The sequence below is a fragment of the Dendrobates tinctorius genome, unplaced genomic scaffold (genome assembly GCF_039654945.1).
Source record: "Dendrobates tinctorius isolate UK_male_01 unplaced genomic scaffold, ASM3965494v1 ptg000143l, whole genome shotgun sequence".
NCBI classification, from domain to species: domain Eukaryota; kingdom Metazoa; phylum Chordata; class Amphibia; order Anura; family Dendrobatidae; genus Dendrobates; species Dendrobates tinctorius.
In genome coordinates, this window is record NW_027361810.1 from 32,228,007 (window position 1) to 32,248,172 (window position 20,166).

A 20,166-nucleotide genomic window follows, 5' to 3' on the forward strand; every position below is an offset into this window, starting at 1 on the left:
AGAATTTGGCGTAAACAACATGAAAGCATGGATCCATCCTGCCTTGTATCAACGGTTCAGGCTGGTGGTGGTGGTGTCATGGTGTGGGGAATTTTTTCTTGGCACTCTTTGGGCCCCTTGGTACCAATTGAGCATCGTTGCAACGCCACAGCCTACCTGAGTATTGTTGCTGACCATGTCCATCCCTTTATGACCACAATGTACCCAACATCTGATGGCTACTTTCAGCAGGATAATGCGCCATGTCATAAAGCTCGAATCATCTCAGATTGGTTTCTTGAACATGACAATGAGTTTACTGTACTCAAATGGCCTCCTCAGTCACCAGATCTCAATCCAATAGAGCATCTTTGGGATGTGGTGGAACGGGAGATTCGCATCAGGGATGTGCAGCCGACAAATCTGCGCCAACTGTGTGATGCCATCATGTCAATATGGTCCAAAATCTCTGAGGAATGCTTCCAGCACCTTGTTGAATCTCTGCCACGAAGAATTGAGGCAGTTCTGAAGGCAAAAGGGGGTCCAACCCATTACTAGCATGGTGTACCTAATAAAGTGGCCAGTGAGTGTATGTAAAGGTATTGCTGGACTTGTGTTTGAAAGAATTACATGTGCATATAAATAGTTTGAGGTGTGAAATCCTGGTGATACATTTCCTTTAAGACTATCTACTATCATGTTGTCCTGTAGAAGATGCTGAGCAAATTAATATATAGCATGTTGGAAAATGTCCAGAAGAAAATGTACTTTTTTTAATATATATATATATACTGTATAAACCTCTATTCTAATGAGTTCTCTGGTATTGTGTAGACTGAGCTGTCAATCACTGAATAAGACCGCCCACTGGACTCCACTGCCAATAACTGAATAAAACTGCCCACTGGACTCCACTGCCAATCACTGAATAAGACTGCCCACTGGACTCCATTGCCAATCACTGAATAAGACCGCCCACTGGACTCCACTGCCAATAACTGAATAAGACTGCCCACTGGATTCCACTGCCAGTCACTGAATAAGACCGCCCACTGGACTCCAATGTCAATCTATTAAGTATGAGTCACCGAAGGAGGAAAAAACAAAAATAATAGCTAAGTCCAGAAAACCAGAGAAGTTGGCAGCTATCGGATTGCAGACCCCTGAACCTATCCACAACAACTAGCAGTAGCCGTGGGGGGTTCCTACGGTGCCCTAGACCCCTCGATCACAGCCGGAGAACTAAATTAGTCTAAAGACAGAAAGGGGAAATCTAAACTGCCCCAGAGCAGACCCCAAAGCAACAAGCAGCCCCCAACATATAATGACTGTGAGGCAAGATGAAAAACACTAACACAGATAGAAAGATAGGTTGAGCAAATGATGGGGCCCAAGCTAACTAAATAGGACAGGATAGAAAAGCTGCTGTCTGCAATCCGCAAAAACCCTATCCAAAAATGAACCAACAGACTGATAGGAAAAACAGGCCCTGAAGTCGCTAGGCTTCAAAAAGACTATATCAGCACTCAGGTATATTCTGAAGACAGAGCCAGAGATAAACAGATCAGAGACAAAAATGGAATTCAGCTCACCCCCGGCCAGGAATGGCTGAACTCCAAAAAACAAGGCAAACAAAACCAGAACTAAAGAGTACAAAAAGCAGAGCAAAACTTAGCTTTGAGAAGCAGAAATCAGACTGGTCTCCAAGAATCCAGCAGGACAATCACCAGCAAGGCAGCAGGGCGTCAGCTGCCTTATATCCAGTCATCAGTTCCTGTGACCCAGTCATCATCTACCTGCTCAGCTGTTTGGTAATCAGCCTCACTACCTTCCTTCGCCAGAAGAGGGAGTTCATCAGACCTCACTGGTAAAGGGAAAAATGAACTCACAACAGTACCTCCCCCTTGAGGAGGGGTCACCAAACCCTCATCCATGCCACCAGGGCGATCAGGGTGAGCCCGATGAAAGGCACGCACCAATCTTTCGGCATGAATATCAGAGGCAGAGACCCAGGAATTATCCTTCTGACCATAACCCTTCCACTTAACCAAATACTGGAGTCTCCGTCTAGCCAGACGGGAATCCAGTATCTTCTCTACCTCATACTCCATGTTACCTTCAACCAATACAGGGTCAGGAGGTGCCACCCCAGGAACTACTGGTTCAACAAACCTCTTCAAAAAGGACTTATGGAACACATTATGAATCTTAAATGTGACAGGAAGAGCCAACCGCAAAGAGACCGGATTAATAATCTCTAAAATCTTGTAAGGTCCAATAAATCTAGGCTTAAACTTAGGAGAAGCCACCTTCATAGCGATATTTTTTTATGACAACCAAACCATATCACCCACCTTAAACTGGGGACCAATGGTCCTATGCCGGTTGGAAAACCACTGGGCCTTTTCCTGGGAGAGAGACAACTTATCCACCACTTGGTCCCAGATCAGGTGCATTCTCTCCACCACAGTGTCAACACCTGGGCAGGCAGAAGGCTCCACCTGCCCTGAAGAAAATCGAGGATGAAACCCAAAGTTACAAAAAAAAGGTGACATCAAAGTGGCAGAACTAGCTCTATTATTTAAAGCAAATTCGGCCAAGGGCAAAAATGAAACCCAATCATCCTGATCGGCCGAAATAAAACATCTCAAATACGACTCCAAAGTCTGGTTTGTTCTCTCCGTCTGCCCATTGGTCTGAGGGTGAAACGCAGAGGAGAAGGACAACTGAATTCCCAGCTTGGAACAGAAAGTCCTCCAAAATCTAGACACAAACTGAACTCCTCTGTCAGACACAATGTTCTCAGGAATCCCGTGCAAGCGAACTACCTGTTGCAAAAACAAGGGCACCAACTCAGAGGAAGATGGCAACTTAGGGAGTGGTACAAGATGGACCATCTTAGAAAATCTATCACAATTCACCCAAATAACAGTCATTCTCTGAGAGACAGGCATATCAGAGATAAAATCCATTGAAATATGGGTCCATGGCCTCTTGGGCACCGGCAAAGCCATCAACAACCCACTAGAGCGAAAACAAGGTTTAGACCGGGAGCAAGTCCCACAGGACTGCACAAAATTCCTGACATCACGAGACAAGGCGGGCCACCAAAAAGACCGACTCACCAGATCTCTAGTACCAAAAATACCTGGATGACCAGCCAATGCAGAGCAATGAACTTCAGACATCACTCTCTTCCTACACTGGTCAGGAACATACAATTTTCCACTGGGACAACGCTCAGGTTTGTCCTCCTGAAACTCTTCCAGAGCACGTCTCAAATCGGGCGAGATGGCAGAAACAACTACCCCCTCGCCTAAGATGGTAGCAGGCTTGGTCACAACAGGAGAATCAGCAAAGAAACTCCTAGAGAGGGTGTCTGCCTTGACATTCTTAGTGCCAGGAAGAAAAGAGACCACAAAATCAAAACGTGTGAAAAACAAGGCCCACCTAGCCTGTCTAGGATTCAAGCGTTTGGCCGACTCCAGGTAAATCAAATTCTTGTGGTCAGTAAGGACCACGACCTGGTGTTTAGCTCCCTCCATCCAATGTCTCCACTCCTCAAATGCCCATTTCATGGCCAACAGTTCCCGATTCCCCACATCATAGTTACGTTCGGATGGGGAGCACTTTCGGGAAAAGAAAGCACAGGGATTCATTTTAGATGTCACAGGATCTTTTTGGGACAAAACAGCTCCTGCACCAATCTCAGAGGTGTCCACCTCTACCTGAAATGGGAGTGAGACATCAGGTTGCCGCAGAACCGGAGCAGAAGTGAATCTTCGCTTCAGCTCCTGAAAGGAAGAAACAGCCTCCGGAGACCAATTCAGCACATCAGCACCCTTCTTAGTCAAATCAGTCAATGGCTTGGCAATACTAGAAAAATTAGCTATAAATTTCCGATAAAAATTAGCAAAACCCAAAAACTTCTGGAGGGCCTTCAAAGAAGTGGGCTGAACCCAATCATAAATGGCCTGTACCTTGGCCGGGATCATTTCAATAGTTGACGGAGACAAAATGAATCCCAAAAATGAAATCCTCTGTACCCCAAAAAGGCATTTCGATCCCTTGACATACAGGGAATTCTCCCTCAAAATCCGAAACACAGACCGAACATGTTCCACATGAGAGTCCCAATCCTTGGAAAAGATCAAAATATCATCCAGATAGATAATCAAAAATTTATCCACAAAGTCTCGGAAAATATCGTTCATGAAGGATTGGGAGACAGAAGGGGCATTAGTGAGCCCAAAAGGCATCACCAGGTACTCAAAATGTCCCTCCGGAGTATTAAACGCCGTCTTCCATTCATCCCCATGCTTAATGCGAATAAGATTATACACCCCCCTGAGGTCAAGCTTGGTAAACCAGCAAGCACCTTTAACTCTGGAGAATAGATCAGAAATCAGGGGTAACGGATACTGATATTTAATAGTAATTTTGTTGAGGGCACGATAGTCAATACAAGGCCTTAATGAACCATCTTTTTTAGCCACAAAAAAACCCCAGCACCTAAGGGTGAAGAGGATGGTCTAATATGACCCTTCTCCAACGACTCCTTAATATAGGATCGCATAGCCTCGTGCTCGGGTACAGATAAATTGAAAAGCCGACCCTTGGGAAATTTACACCCCGGGCTCAGCTCAATTGCACAGTCATAACTCCTATGAGGAGGCAAAGACGCAGACTCATTCTCACTAAATACATCATAAAAGTCAGCCAAATAGTCAGGAGCATCATGCGACTGGGGAGAGGTGGAGAAAACAGGAGCATCACTAAGGGCACACCGACAACCCCAACTCACCACAGACACAGATTTCCAATCCAAAACTGGATTATGGATTTGCAACCAGGGAAACCCCAGAACAATGGTATCATGCAAATTATGCAACACCAAAAATCTGCAATTTTCTAGATGGTCTGGGGCGACCCGCATTACCACCTGGGTCCAAAACTGAGGTTTATTTTTCGCCAAAGGAGTCACATCAATACCCCTCAAAGGGATAGGCGTCCGCAAAGGCGTCATAGGAAATCCAAAATGTTTAGCAAAATCCAAGTCCATCAGGTTCAGAGCTGCTCCCGAATCCACAAAAGCCTTGGCGGAAAATGTGGACAGGGAGCAGATCAGAGTAGTTGCCAGAAGAAACTTAGGTTGAACACCACCCACAGCAAATGTGTGTGCAAAACGTTTCTCTCATTTAGGGCAGACAGAAATAATATGCGAGGCATCTCCACAAAAAAACACAGCTTATTATGCCTTCTGAACTCCTGACGTTGCGCCCTGGACAAAACTCTATCACATTGCATAGTTTCAGACATTTGTTCAACAGGTGGCAACACCTCTCGTGCGGTCTTGCGTTCACGTAAACGTCGATCAACCTGAATGGCTAATGACATAGAATCATCAAGACCAGAGGGAACAGGAAATCCCACCATAGTATCTTTTACGGTTTCTGACAAACCTTTCTGAAAGAGAGCTGCCAAGGCATCATCATTCCAGGTAGTAAGGACCGCCCACTTTCGGAATTTTTGACAGTACAACTCTGCAGAATACCGACCTTGGCTCAATGCCAACAGGGCCTTTTCAGCCTGATCAATAGCATTAGGTTCATCATACAACAACCCCAAGGCTTGAAAAAATGCATCCACATTATTTAGAATAGGATCATCAGGTTTCAAAGAAAACGCCCAATCCTGGGGATCGCCGTGCAGCAAAGAGATGACAATTTTAACCCGCTGTGCGGAGCTCCCCGACGAGTTAGGCTTCAAGGCAAAAAATAATTTAGAATTATTCTTGAAATTCAAAAATTTAGACCGATCCCCAAAAAACACATCAGGAGTAGGGATCTTTGGTTCAGCAGCATGTGAATGAGCAAGATAAGAGGAAATTCCCCGCACTTCCGCAGCGAGCTGCTCCACACGATCAGACAATTGCTTCATCTCCATTGAGAGAAAAAAAATTCCCCCTACGGCCTCAGAGATATAGAGGAAAAAATATACACGAAGAAGTTCTGATACCTTTTTTTTTTTTTTTTTTTTTTTTACAATTCTTTCCTGCTATTGAGTACCCTAGGATCTGCGGTATGGCTGGTGATTCTGTTATGGATGAGTCACCGAAGGAGGAAAAAACAAGAATAATAGCTAAGTCCAGAAAACCAGAGAAGTTGGCAGCTATCGGATTGCAGACCCCTGAACCTATCCACAACAACTAGCAGTAGCCATGGGGGGGTTCCTATGGTGCCCTAGACCCCTCGATCACAGCCGGAGAACTAAATTAACCTAAAGACAGAAAGGGGAAATCTAAACTGCCCCAGAGCAGACCCCAAAGCAATAGGCAGCCCCCAACATATAATGACTGTGAGGCAAGATGAAAAACACTAACACAGATAGAAAGATAGGTTGAGCAAATGATGGGGCCCAAGCTAACTAAATAGGACAGGATAGAAAAGCTGCTGTCTGCAATCCGCAAAATCCCTATCCAAAAATGAACCAACAGACTGATACGAAAAACAGGCCCTGAAGTCGCTAGGCTTCAAAAAGACTATATCAGCACTCAGGTATATTCTGAAGACAGAGCCAGAGATAAACAGATCAGAGACAAAAATGGAATTCAGCTCACCCCCGGCCGGGAATGGCTGAACTCCAAAAAACAAGGCAAAGAAAACCAGAACTAAAGAGTACAAAAAGCAGAGAAAAACTTAGCTTTGAGAAGCAGAAATCACACTGGTCTCCAAGAATCCAGCAGGACAATCACCAGCGAGGCAGCAGGGTGTCGGCTGCCTTATATCCAGGCATCAGTTCCTGTGACCCAGTCATCATCTACCTGCTCAGCTGTTTGGTAATCAGCCTCACTACCTTCCTTCGCCAGAAGAGGGAGTTCATCAGACCTCACTGGTGAAGGGAAAAATGAACTCACAACACAATCCCTGAGTAAGACTGCCCACTGGACTCCACTGTCAATCATTGAATAAGACCGCCCACTGGTCTGCACTGTCAATCCCTGAATAAGACCGCCCACTGGACTCCTGAACCTACAGTGAGACAATTTTTTTAAATAAAAATATTCCAAAATTCTACAGCTTTTTTCTCTACAAAACCATCTATCTTCAATATATATTTACTCAGCTCCTCCAGCTCTATAACATGCTGCCGCAGATATAGAGCAGCATATTCCACCCAACAGGTTCACTTTAAAATCATAAGCTGTGTTATTGCAGAAGGTGTTTTTTCTTTACTCTTGATCTATGAAATACTTTAGAAAAATGGAAGAGTCAATCCATAAATTACATTAAGGTATATCAGCTGGAGAAAAAGACCAGAGCACGGCGATTTGCCAGTTTTCCCAACAGATATAAAAGTTCAGAACAAGGCAATAAAACGTTCCAAAAAGGTCAATAAGGGTTATTGTCGACTGGTAGGAAGTTGCAGAGATAGAAAAAGATTTCTCAGATGAAAGAAAAAAAAATTGATGGAAGAAGAGCGAGAGATAATGAAAGATACCAGTTACACTGTTGACTTTATGAAATTCACTTAACCCGCCATATTAATGTAAGACCCCATAAGATACAGAAAAAAAGGACCTTCATTTTCAAAATAACCATCTTCTTTTACTTTCTCATGGACAGGACTGAACCGTAAAGCTGGTAACTTTATAAACTTTACATTTTCTTGATCATAAAGGTGATTCCATTATGACAGGACGGAGACACAAAGGAAATCATACAGCCAGCGCACTCATAAAGTTCAAGTACAGAGCATAATATGGCCCCAGAATGGTACAAAAGTGCCTGCAGAGGGTTATAGTAAGGTCAGGAAAATGTACCGAACCCAACAGCTGCAATTCTTCCCTCCCGATGACAGTATCAGGTGGCCAATGTCACCGAGACAAACAGACGATAGAAGAAAGGTCAACTTTTTTATCCCCAGATTTTTTTTTTAAGTGGTGAAATGTTAAAGCTGCTTTGAAGGGAGAATGGGAACATAGAGACAGTATAGCATGAGATAAAGCAGATTGCAGGAGGCAACACATAGTACAAAGGGGAACAAGGAGTAGGAAATAGTCTTACAATTTCTACAATTAATTTTCACATTTTTTTTTCCCAGCGATCTTGGACAGCATTGTTTAATTTTACATATGCTAGTAATGATTTGGTTCAAAATTTAGGGAAACACAGGGAGATGAACCATGAATGTCTATGGGAATCATCTACAATAAAAATAAAGCAACGTTCCAAGTAGTTTTGATCAAAATATTAAAGGGGTTTTCCACTAGTAGGACAACCCCTTCTTGATCAAAATGTTTGACCCCCATAAAATAATAAAGCTTATACTCGCCTCACTTGCCGGCATCATTTCTGCAGTGTCGGCACGCTCTCTCCCCGGTGCTCTCGTGTGGTGTTGTGACACATGACGCCGGCACCCAATCAGCGCAGGCGTCGCTGTCTCTGCCTTCAGACAAATTGAACGTGCGCCTGCAGCTAATCTCTGACTTCCTCTTCATGCTCAATTCGACAGGAGGTGGAGACAGTGAAGCTGGTGCTGATTGGGTGCCGGAGACATGTAACCCATATGATAAATGGAGATTGGAGAGAGTCTGAGACCCCATGCGGTACGTTACGGGGTAAAGTGCCAGTGCTAAAAGAGATACCTCTATATATAGATAGTGTAGCAAACATGCAAGTATGGAAATAATTACCTATAATCAATGGCGAGGACGTAAGGACAGAGGTGGAGGGTGCCATTCAATGTTCCGCTGTGTAATTATCATTGGTGTCACAGTGGACTGCACCGCCGGAAATAAAGTGTAAATTACATTATCATTGATGGCATGTGTTCATGGTAGACCGTATGGCTGGAAATTACATATAGAGCAACCAACAAATCATAGTCGAGGCAGGAAATGGCATGCGCTTCACAGTGGAGCGCTAAGCCGAAGGTGACGTATCTAGGAGGAAGAATTATTTTTATTTCTGTTAGAATGGGTAACGCTAAAAGAGATATGATGGCAATTCAGGCGGGAACGGTAAGGATTATGTGTCCCTCTATAAAATGCCCATACTATACAATGATATGGGGCAAAACCTCCTAACAGTTATAACTGATGGAGGATGCTAGCAAAAAGGCAATGGATCACAGTCATGCACCCTGCTGCAGAATGGAAGTTCCACAGTTGAGCTCTTTCCTTACAGTTGAGCACACAGGCACCATCCATAGCATTGTGCATACTGCTCTCATTCTTTTTCTATGCTGTATAATTGTCTCCATGGTTACAGATAATAGATAATGGGATGGTGGAGGGAGAGAAAAAAGAGTCAAAGAAAGAAAACAATAACAGTAGGAAATAATTTAGAGAAAGATAGCAAAATAAATAAAAAGGCAAAGAAATAAAAAGAAAGAAAGAGAAAAAGAAAAAACATCAGTAGGAAATAAAAAGAAAGAAAGCAAGCAAAATAAAGACATGAAAAGAGAAAGAAAGGGAAAGAGAATGAAAGAGAAAGCAGAGAAAAAGACAAAAAGAGAAAGAAAGAAAGTAAAAGAGACAAAGAAATAAAACAATAGTAGGAAATAAAAAGAGAAAGTAAGCAAAGTAAGGAAATAAAAAGGAATGAAATGGAAAGAAGGAAAGAGAGAAAGAAGAGCGAAAGAAAAATAGACAAAGAAAAAAACAACAGTAGGAAATAAAAGAAAGAAAGCAAAATAAAAAAATAAAAAGAAGGAAAGAGAGAAAGAAAGGAGAGAGAAAAAAGAGAAAGAGAAAAGAAAGAGAAAAGGAGAAAAAAACAAACAGGATCAGACTACAGAGTTTGTTTGTAATCTGTAAATATGAAGACACATTGATCTGCGTAGGAGCTGTGTACACAAAATAATAATATATCTTTAATGAGGTCTAAGTGTAACTATCCAGATTATTGGGGCCTCAGACTGTAGTTACGTGTTTAAGTTTTGTTGATTTTTTTATACTGTTTTACCCACTTTTGGTTGATAGATTGAGAGGTCTGTTTGACTCCATATTAATGAGCATTTATTGCCTTTGAGAAAAGACGTATGCTGATTTGAATACAAAAAAATTGTGTGGAAGTGTACATCGTAGCATTGCATACGTCTGTATCTTTGACTTTCGCTATAAAACAAAAACATACAGTGCACCATAATTTAAGGTTGGCTTCCACTGATTGTCATCCAAACAATCTGGCACAGCCAATAAGCCTAGTGAGAGGCGACCATATATGACACATATCCAACAACTCACTCATCTGTGCTGAGTAAAAGGCATACCTGGTGTAATCTAACATGATGTCCCAGTGGTTTGCGTTCTTATATTACTTTTAGCTAACATATTTTGGATTGTTAATTTGCACCAATAATCTGTCTCTATATGAAGTTGGAATTTGCACCAACAGTAACTTCAGAGCAAATTACATTTTGAAGCCCATTTTCGAGCTGTAAAAAATCAAAGGTGTTGAGCACAGGTTGATTCTTTTTAGCATAATAGATTAATAAATTTGTCCAAAAAAAATTGAGCAAAAATTGTGGATGATAAATTTACCATGAAACGCGGGCAGCACCTTACTAGATGTGGAGCTATGTGATTTCTAATGGCTTCTGTCAGCAGAATTCCATCCTTGTATTCATGTGATGTAAAAATTGTATAAATGACAAAAAATAACCGAACACTTTAACTCATCCCCATCTAAGAAGATCCGGATATAACAAGTGGTAAGATTTGTACTCTGCAAGCAATTGTCACCGAATTAAGATACAAAACAATACAGCCCACGGAATATACAAGTATTACTAATCAATCATATTAAAGTGAATCTGTCATCCGCACTTTAACTGAATGCTGCTCCTTTTATTAAAAACCGAACAGTTTGCTGTGCTGGCAAGAGATGTGTCATATCCTAGCTTACGCCAAGCTGGAACCTGCGGGGCTCATGAAAATTAACATTTGTATCATTAAGTGGCTGACTGCTGAGATCCTGTAAAAAAAAAAGAAATTTACTTGAAAAATTTAATAGTCATATTTTCCTTATGTGATGTTGCATTCATTGTCAAAATTCATCCCGGCGTCTGAGCCTGGAAGCAGTTATGTTAACATGCCCCCATTGTGACTCGATTGACCAGCTCAGTGTCAAGGGGTGTTAATAAAGCAGAAAGCTTAATCTGCTCCATTGACTCCTCTACGATTCGGCTTCATTTGTTGCACAGAATGGAAACTGGACAAATTGCTAAACTGCGGAGGCTGCACCTTAGCACCAGGAACCCAGTATAAAATTGGGGTTACAAGAATAGGAAAAAAAAACGTATCGACAGTTTTGTGGAAAAAAATGTCCGTATATATTACAGTCCTGACAAAATGTGTCAGCTACACTACCGTTCAAAAGTTTAGGGTCTCCCAGACAATTTTGTGTTTTCCATGAAAACTCATACTTTTATTAATCAAGTGAGTTGCCAGATGAATTTATAATCTAGTCCAGACATTGACAAGGTTTGAAAAAAAGATTTTTATTTGAAATAATAATTTTCTCCTTCAAACTTTGCTTTCGTCAAAGAATGCTCCCTTTGCAGTAATTTCAGCATTGCAGACCTTTGGCATTGTAGCAATTAATTTGGTGAGGAAATCTGGAGAAATTTCACCCCATGCTTCCAGAAGCTCCTCACACAAGTTGGTTTGGCTTGATGGGCACTTTTTGCGCACCATACAGTCAAGCTGCTCCCACAACAGCTCAATGGGGTTGAGATCTGGCCACTCCATTACAGATAGAATACCAGCTGCCTGCTTCTTCCCTAAACAGTTCTTGCATAATTTGGAGGTTTGCTTTGGGTCATTGTCCTGTTGTAGGATGAAATTGGCTGTAATCAAGCGCTATCCACAGGGTATGGTATGGCGTTGCAAAATGGAGTGATAGCCTTCCTTATTCAAAATCCCTTTTACCTTGTACAAATCTCCCACTTTACCAGCACCAAAGCAACCCCAGACCATCACATTACCTCCACCATGCTTGACAGATGGCGTCAGGCACTCTTCCAGCATCTTTTCAGTTGTTCTGCGTCTCACTCATGTTCTTCTGTGTGATCCATACGCCTCAAACTTGGATTCGTTTGTCCATAACACTTTTTTCCAATCTTCCTCTGTCCAATGTCTGTGTTCTTTTGTCCATGTTAATCTTTTCCCTATATTAGCCAGTCTCAGATATTGCATTTTCGTTGCCGATTTGCCCTGAAGGCCAACAGCCCAGAGTCGCCTCTTCACTGGAGACGTTGACACTGGCATTTTGCGTGTACTATTTAATGAAGCTGTCAGTTGAGGACCTGTGAGGTGTCGATTTCACAAACTACAGACTCTAATGTACTTGTCTTGTTGCTCAGTTGTGCAGCGGGGCCTCCCACTTCTCTTTCTACTCTGGTTAGAGCCTGTTTGTGCTCTCCTCTGAAGGGAGTAGTACACACCATTGTAGGAAATCTTCAGTTTCTTGGCAGTTTCTCTCATGGAATAGCCTTCATTTCTAAGAACAAGAACAGCCTGTCGAGTTTCTCATGAAAGTTCTTTCTTTCTGACCATTTTTAGAGTTTAATGAAACCAACAAATGTAATGCTCTAGATTGTCAACTAGCTCAAAGGAAGGTAAGGTTAATAGCTTCTCTAATCAGCCAAACTGTTTTCAGCTGTGCTAACATACTTGCACAGGGGTTTTCAAGGGTATTCTAACCATCCATTAGCCTTCTAAGGCCGGTTTCACATTTGCGCACGGCCGCCGCTAAGCCCCGCCCCTGCCGAGCCTCCGCCGGTAGCTCCACCTCCGGGTGCATGACGCTGCATGCGTCATGCGTCCCCTATCTTTATCACTGAGGACGCAGGCCGTGCGCATTATGCATTTTGGCGGTGCCTGCGTCCTTTTGACGGTGCGCCGACCAGCGCCAAACGCAACCTGTTGCAATTTGGTTGCGCTTGGCGCACCGTCAGAAGGACGCAGGCGCCGCCAAACGCATACTGCGCACGGCCTGCGTCCTCAGTGATAAAGATAGGGGACGCATGACGCATGCAGCATCATGCGCCCGGAGGCGGAGCTACTGGCGGAGGTGCAGCAGGGGGAGGGGCTTAGCGGCGGCCATGCGCAGGCCGACGCTGCGGCCTTTAACGCAAATGTGAAACCGGCCTTACACAGTTAGCAAATACAAAGTACCATAAGAACACTGGAGTGATGGTTGTTGGAAATAGGCCTCTATACACCTATGAAGATATTGCATTACAAACCAGATGTTTGCAGCTAGAATAGTCATTTACCACATTAACAATGTATAGAGTGTATTTCTGAATCATTAAAAGGTTAGCTTCATTGGAAAAAAACTGTGCTTTTCTTTCAAAAATAAGGACATTTCTAAGTGACCCTAAACTTTTGAACGGTAGTGTATAACACCGGAAAAAATATTTTTACATATATTAGTGATTCCATATAGCTAATCAACTTGCACAAGTTTCTATAATTTTCATTCCTTCAATAATTTTCAGTCCCCTCATACGCAAATTGCAGTCTGATCCATATATCAGATTTTTCTCTATTGGGAATATCCGTCCCAGTAATATAGGCTGGATGTGAGCTGTGTGTGTATCCAGAGTGCCACTGTCTTCATTAGCTCATGTAAGAACACAGCTTCTATTCTGCACCTATTTCCTCTTCATGTGCTTTCCCCATTGTCTTTTGCTTGTTTTTTCTCATTTTGAAAATTTTCTACCCTTTCTCCACTGCAGATTTGTATACAACCCCCTACTCCTGCTATCTTCAACACTGAAAGAAGGGATTGTGAGAATAGAGAGAGACGTAAGGGTGCTCTCACATCAGTACCTCGTTGGCTCATATGTCCAAATCCCATTTTGTAGGGGGTGGGATGCCGACATATTTGCCGACGAAGCCATAGACTATAATGGTGCAGACAGAGTGAACGTGCGCTCTGCTGTGCATCATTTTCAGGCATATACGGAGGCGGACATCTAGTTGCAGTCTACGACGTCAGAGGATCCGCCTCCAGTAGGCGCAAACACCCAAAAATGATGCGCAAGTTGGCTCTGTTGGCACTTTTATAGTCTGTGGCCCAGTTGGCACATACGTCCAAATTCAGTTTTGCTGGGGATTCGGATGTAATCCATGACGGGGCCACTGAACAGGTTTGTAAGCACAATGTGAAAGCTCAGTAAGGAGCTCTGATGGACTTGTTGCATTTCTGTAACTCATTCAGGTACATAAAGGACTTACAGATATTCTGCAGCAGCAAAATGGAAGAACATTTGTAATGAAGACTATTGTGAAAGTTACTTAGCTTTGCAGTCAATTGAATAACAAGAATTGATTTACCAAGAGGGTATATGCAATAGCTAACGAGAAAAAACCCTTTTGAAATATAACCTTTATTAGGTATCAATAAAAACTTCAAATGGAACCTAGAGACATGAATATAAAGTGCATACGGAAGTGATAAAGTGCATATCCTGGGATAACTACCGTATTTTTCGAACTATAAGACGCACCGGACCATAAGACGCACCCCAAATTTTCAGAAGGAAAATAGGGAAAAAAATGAATGTGTGAAATGGGGGTCCATCTTACAGTACAAATTCAGCTTGGCAGGGCTGGTGGAGCCGGGTCACAGGAGGTGTTCTGTGGTCCAGGGATGATCTGACTCCCATCCCAGGCTGGTGCGGCAGTTTCACCAATGCTTGGCGGTGTGGGCTATCTGCCGACATTGTGTGAAAGCCCGGAGCCCCCACAAATCTATTGCTGCAACACAGTGGCCTCTGGCAAAATGGCCGCCGGAGGCGGTGCATGCGCAGATTGAGATCTCGTTTCCTGAGATCTCAGGATGAGATTTCGTTGCAGAGATCTCAATCTGCTCATGTGCCATCTCCAGCAGCCATTTTCCCAGAGGCCACCACGTTGCAGCAATGGAAGTGTGGGGTCTCCAGGCTTTCACAAAATGTTGGTGGAGCCCCTGCACCACCGAACATCGCCGAACCTGCCACACCAGCCTGAGATGGGAGTCAGATCATCGCCCTGCAGTGTCGGACCACCAATAAACCCCTCTTCCCAGCCCAGGGCTGGCAAAATCGCCCATTTTCTGCTGCCACCACACTCCTCGTAAGTACATTTGGACTATAAGATGCATCCACATTTTCTCCAATCATTTTTGGTAAAAAAGTGCATCTTATAATCTGAAAAATAGGTAAGTGTCAGACGGATACTGTATCCTTATACCTTATGCACACCTTCCTAGCTGCAGAGGTTGGCACCCTTAAGGAGATTAACGACGTTGGCGCCCCCACTCGTACATTGTCAGTCCCTGGGCTGCCCTGTATTGCCCTTAGACAAGACGGACAGAAATCAACAATCCCTAGTGCTCTATAATAGTATAGATACTGCAGGGAATAAAGGACCAACATGAATATGCAGGTACCACCTTTATATTTGTTGTGATGGATAACAAATTTGGGCACACTGGGATTCTGAACATGTAGATAGAGAGTAAGTATACATGCTGCAGTACTAGCAGAGAAGTACCTTTAGTTAGATGAACGTGCAATCAGGCAGTATATCCAACACACCATCATACAGTTCATCTTATATCCAGTTTGCATAAAAAATCCCTACAAAAGTGTCACAAAGGGCACTAAAAAACACCAAGTCCCATAGGGGAACACAGTAATGAGCAAGGCTATAATGACTTCTATCCAAGCAATCAATGCTATAACAAGTACTGAATAACTCCATGTATCTAGATCAATATGAACACAGAATCAGAAATCAGAAAAATTATACGCTTACGGGGAGAGCACGATATGTGGGAAGCTGCCCGGGACCCCAGATTGGTTTTGGTCTGATAAATGCACGCATCCCTGGCGGTCAGCGCTCGTTTCCACGTATTAGCTCTAGAATTACCACAGTTGTCCGAGTCAACGGTTTGGAGTGATCAAAGGAGCCATAACTGATTTAATGAGCCATTCACAGTTTCACCGTACCGTCCATGTGAACTTACACATGCACGGCTTAATCTTTGAGACAAGCATATGCTACTGGCAGGATCATCCAGGTATCAGTCCCTGATTAGAAGTTCATTCAGGTAAAGATACTTCTCTACTAATATGGCAGGAACTGAATGGCTAGTTAACAGTCGTTTCTATTTCTTATGAATCCAAAGGAAAAATAATCCGGCTCAACAATGTGTATTAACTAGAGTTGAGCGAAACGGGTCGAAAAAATTCAAAAGTCGCCGACTTTTGGCAAAGTCGGGTTTCATGAAACGAAACCCGACCCGAGGATGAGGTCGGCCACGAGGTCGGCGACTTACGCGCCAAAGTCGCGTTTCAAAAGTTTGTTTTGCTCTCTTTTTCAGCCAATCAGGATCCACGGACACTGTGGGCAACGTGATGACCTAGGCACGGGTCACCACCATCTTTCAGAAGGGCATGCAAGTGATTGGCTTGCTTTGGTGGGCGTCACAGGGGGTATAAAAGGGCGTGCACGCCGACCGCCATCTTACTTCTGCCGATCTTAGTATAGGGAGAGGTTGCTGCTGATTCTGTAGGGAGAGCGTTAGGCAGGGAAGAAGACAAAAAAACTGCTTCTGCTGCTAGCGATTTGGCCTGCACAACACACAAGTCACTGTGTGTGCAGTGCAAGGGGAGGCTATATTGTGGTGTATCAGTGGTGTTGGTTGTTGGGCTGCCTTTTAAGGCTTCCTGACACGCTGGCATTGCTGTTTACCCACTGCTCCGCAAACTGCTTTTTTAAAAGCAATCCAATCTCCCTTATCCTCTAGTCACTTTTGTCACAGCTGTGCCATCGAGCCTGTCACATAGCGCTCAGATATCAGTGGGCCTCACACAATCCACAAGTGTCCAGTGTCCAAAAGTGTGCGCAGAGATTCAAAATCTCCATTATCCTCTCGTCACTTTGGTCACAGGCAGCTGTGCCATCGAGCGTGTCACATAGCGCTCAGATATCAGTGGGCCTCACACAATCCACAAGTGTCCAGTGTCCAAAAGTGTGCGCAGAGATTCAAAATCTCCATTATCCTCTCGTCACTTTGGTCACAGGCAGCTGTGCCATCGAGCGTGTCACATAGCGCTCAGATATCAGTGGGCCTCACACAATCCACAAGTGTCCAGTGTTCAAAAGTGTGCGCAGAGATTCAAAATCTCCATTATCCTCTCGTCACTTTGGTCACAGGCAGCTGTGCCATCGAGCGTGTCACATAGCGCTCAGATATCAGTGGGCCTCACACAATCCACAAGTGTCCAGTGTCCAAAAGTGTGCGCAGAGATTCAAAATCTCCATTATCCTCTCGTCACTTTGGTCACAGGCAGCTGTGCCATCGAGCGTGTCACATAGCGCTCAGATATCAGTGGGCCTCACACAATCCACAAGTGTCCAGTGTCCAAAAGTGTGCGCAGAGATTCAAAATCTCCATTATCCTCTTGTCACTTTGGTCACAGGCAGCTGTGCCATCGAGCGTGTCACATAGCGCTCAGATATCAGTGGGCCTCACACAATCCACAAGTGTCCAGTGTCCAAAAGTGTGCGCAGAGATTCAAAATCTCCATTATCCTCTCATCACTTTGGTCACAGGCAGCTGTGCCATCGAGCGTGTCACATAGCGCTCAGATATCAGTGGGCCTCACACAATCCACAAGTGTCCAGTGTCCAAAAGTGTGCGCAGAGATTCAAAATCTCCATTATCCTCTCGTCACTTTGGTCACAGGCAGCTGTGCCATCGAGCGAGTCACATAGCGCTCAGATATCAGCGGGCCTCACACAATCCACAAGTGTCCAGTGTCCAAAAGTGTGCGCAGAGATTCAAAATCTCCATTATCCTCTCGTCACTTTGGTCACAGGCAGCTGTGCCATCGAGCGTGTCACATAGCGCTCAGATATCAGTGGGCCTCACACAATCCACAAGTGTCCAGTGTCCAAAAGTGTGCGCAGAGATTCAAAATCTCCATTATCCTCTCGTCACTTTGGTCACAGGCAGCTGTGCCATCGAGCGTGTCACTTAGCGCTCAGATATCAGTGGGCCTCACACAATCCACAAGTGTCCAGTGTCCAAAAGTGTGCACAGAGATTCAAAATCTCCATTATCCTCTCGTCACTTTGGTCACAGGCAGCTGTGCCATCGAGCCTGTCACATAGCGCTCAGATATCAGTGGGCCTCACACAATCCACAAGTGTCCAGTGTCCAAAAGTGTGCGCAGAGATTCAAAATCTCCATTATCCTCTCGTCACTTTGGTCACAGGCAGCTGTGCCATCGAGCCTGTCACATAGCGCTCAGATATCAGTGGGCCTCACACAATCCAAAAGTGTCCACTGTCCACAAGTGTGTGCAGAAATTCTAAATCTCCCCTGTCCTATAGACACCTTGTACCTTGTTTTACATTACTATATAGTTTGTTGGATTTTGTCTACATTTCTACCAAAAATGAGGAAGGCTGGTGGAAGAGGCCGTGGAATTGGGCGGGGGTTGGCAGCTGGTAATGATGGTGTTGGTGGTGGATCTGATGGTAGTGGCAAGAGCAAAATAGGACCGAATGCAGGAGGTGCTGACCCTGCGTCATCGTCTGGCTACATAAGGCCTCGAACGCTTAGTTTTCTAGGAGTTGGCAAACCGCTTTTAAAGCCAGAGCATCAGGAAAAAGTTTTGTCTTACATTGCTGACTCAGCCTCCAGCTCTATCGCCTCCTCTTCTTCAGTTTTAAAAAGTAAAAGCACTGAGTCGTCATTGGAGGCTCATGTTCATGAACCACACCTTTCCTTGTGTCCTTCACCCCAACCAAGATTGAAGGATGACGCAGGCCATACTACTGATTACTCCATGGAGCTGTTTTCACATACCATGCCTGGATTATCAAGTGAAATGGTGAATTACCCAGGCCAAGATGAATCTGACATGGAGTGCACTGATGCACAGCCGCTGATGGATGATTCTGCTGGTACATTCACTCAGAGCACTACATTGTCCTCGCAGTGTACAGAGCCAGATTTTGACCCTGATGAGACTCAGGTGCCCCTTCCCGCACACTATACCACCATACACGGTGACACAGAGAAAGGTGCACATGACATAGAAGAGGAGGTGATGGATGACCCAGTTGTTGACCCAGATTGGCATCCATTGGGGGAAGAGGGTGCTGCTTCCAATAGCTCAGATGAGGAGCATCCACAGCAGACATCGACATCGCAACAGCTGTTATCTGGCAGGCCCGGAGCACTCCAAAGACAGGTTCCAAACATCAAAAGAGTTGCTGGACAGCTTGTCCAGAGGGTCAAAAGATCACAGCGTGCTAGGCCGCAAAATGTCTGCCAAAGTAGGAAGAGTGCAGTGTGGCACTTTTTTGAACAAAATCCTCATGATCAGGCCAAGGTTATCTGTAAGAAGTGTGCAAAGACCTTTAGCCGAGGGAAAAATCTGAAAAATTTGAATACCAGTTGCATGCTTAGACATTTAACCAGCATGCACTTGCAAGCGTGGACACAACACCAAACCTCAAGTGCCACATGTGCAACTGATCACAACAAAGGTAGTCAGCAACGCTACATTGTTTCCCCCACTGTAAGCCCACCGGTTAGCACAGTAGCAAATGTTGAGGTGTCGTTGCAAGACCACAGCAGTCAGGGAATCCCACTGTTATATCAACGAAAGACTGATTCTAGGCCATCAGAAAGAACACCAACTCCATCACCATCATCAACCCTCTCTCAGTCCGCCCTGTCCACCGCTACTTCCACCATATGCAGCTCTCAAGTCCAGCTCACCCTCCCAGACACTATGAGTAGGTCAAGAAAGTACTCAGTCTCTCATCCGCGTACACTGGGTTTGAACGCCCACATTGCCAAACTAATCTTGTTTGAGATGATGCCCTTTCGGTTGGTGGAAAGCACAGCTTTCCGCGAACTCATGGCCTATGCAGTACCACGCTATGACCTACCCAGTCGCCACTTCTTCTCTCGCAAAGCCTTCCCAGCCCTCCACCATCATGTGAAAGACCGCATTGTCCATGCACTCAAGCAGTCAGTGAGCGGAAAGGTGCACCTCACAACTGATGCATGGTCCAGTCGGCATGGCCAGGGCCGTTACGTGTCCATCACTGCGCACTGGGTTAATGTGGTGGATGCAGGGTCCACAGGGGACAGCGGTGGTGGG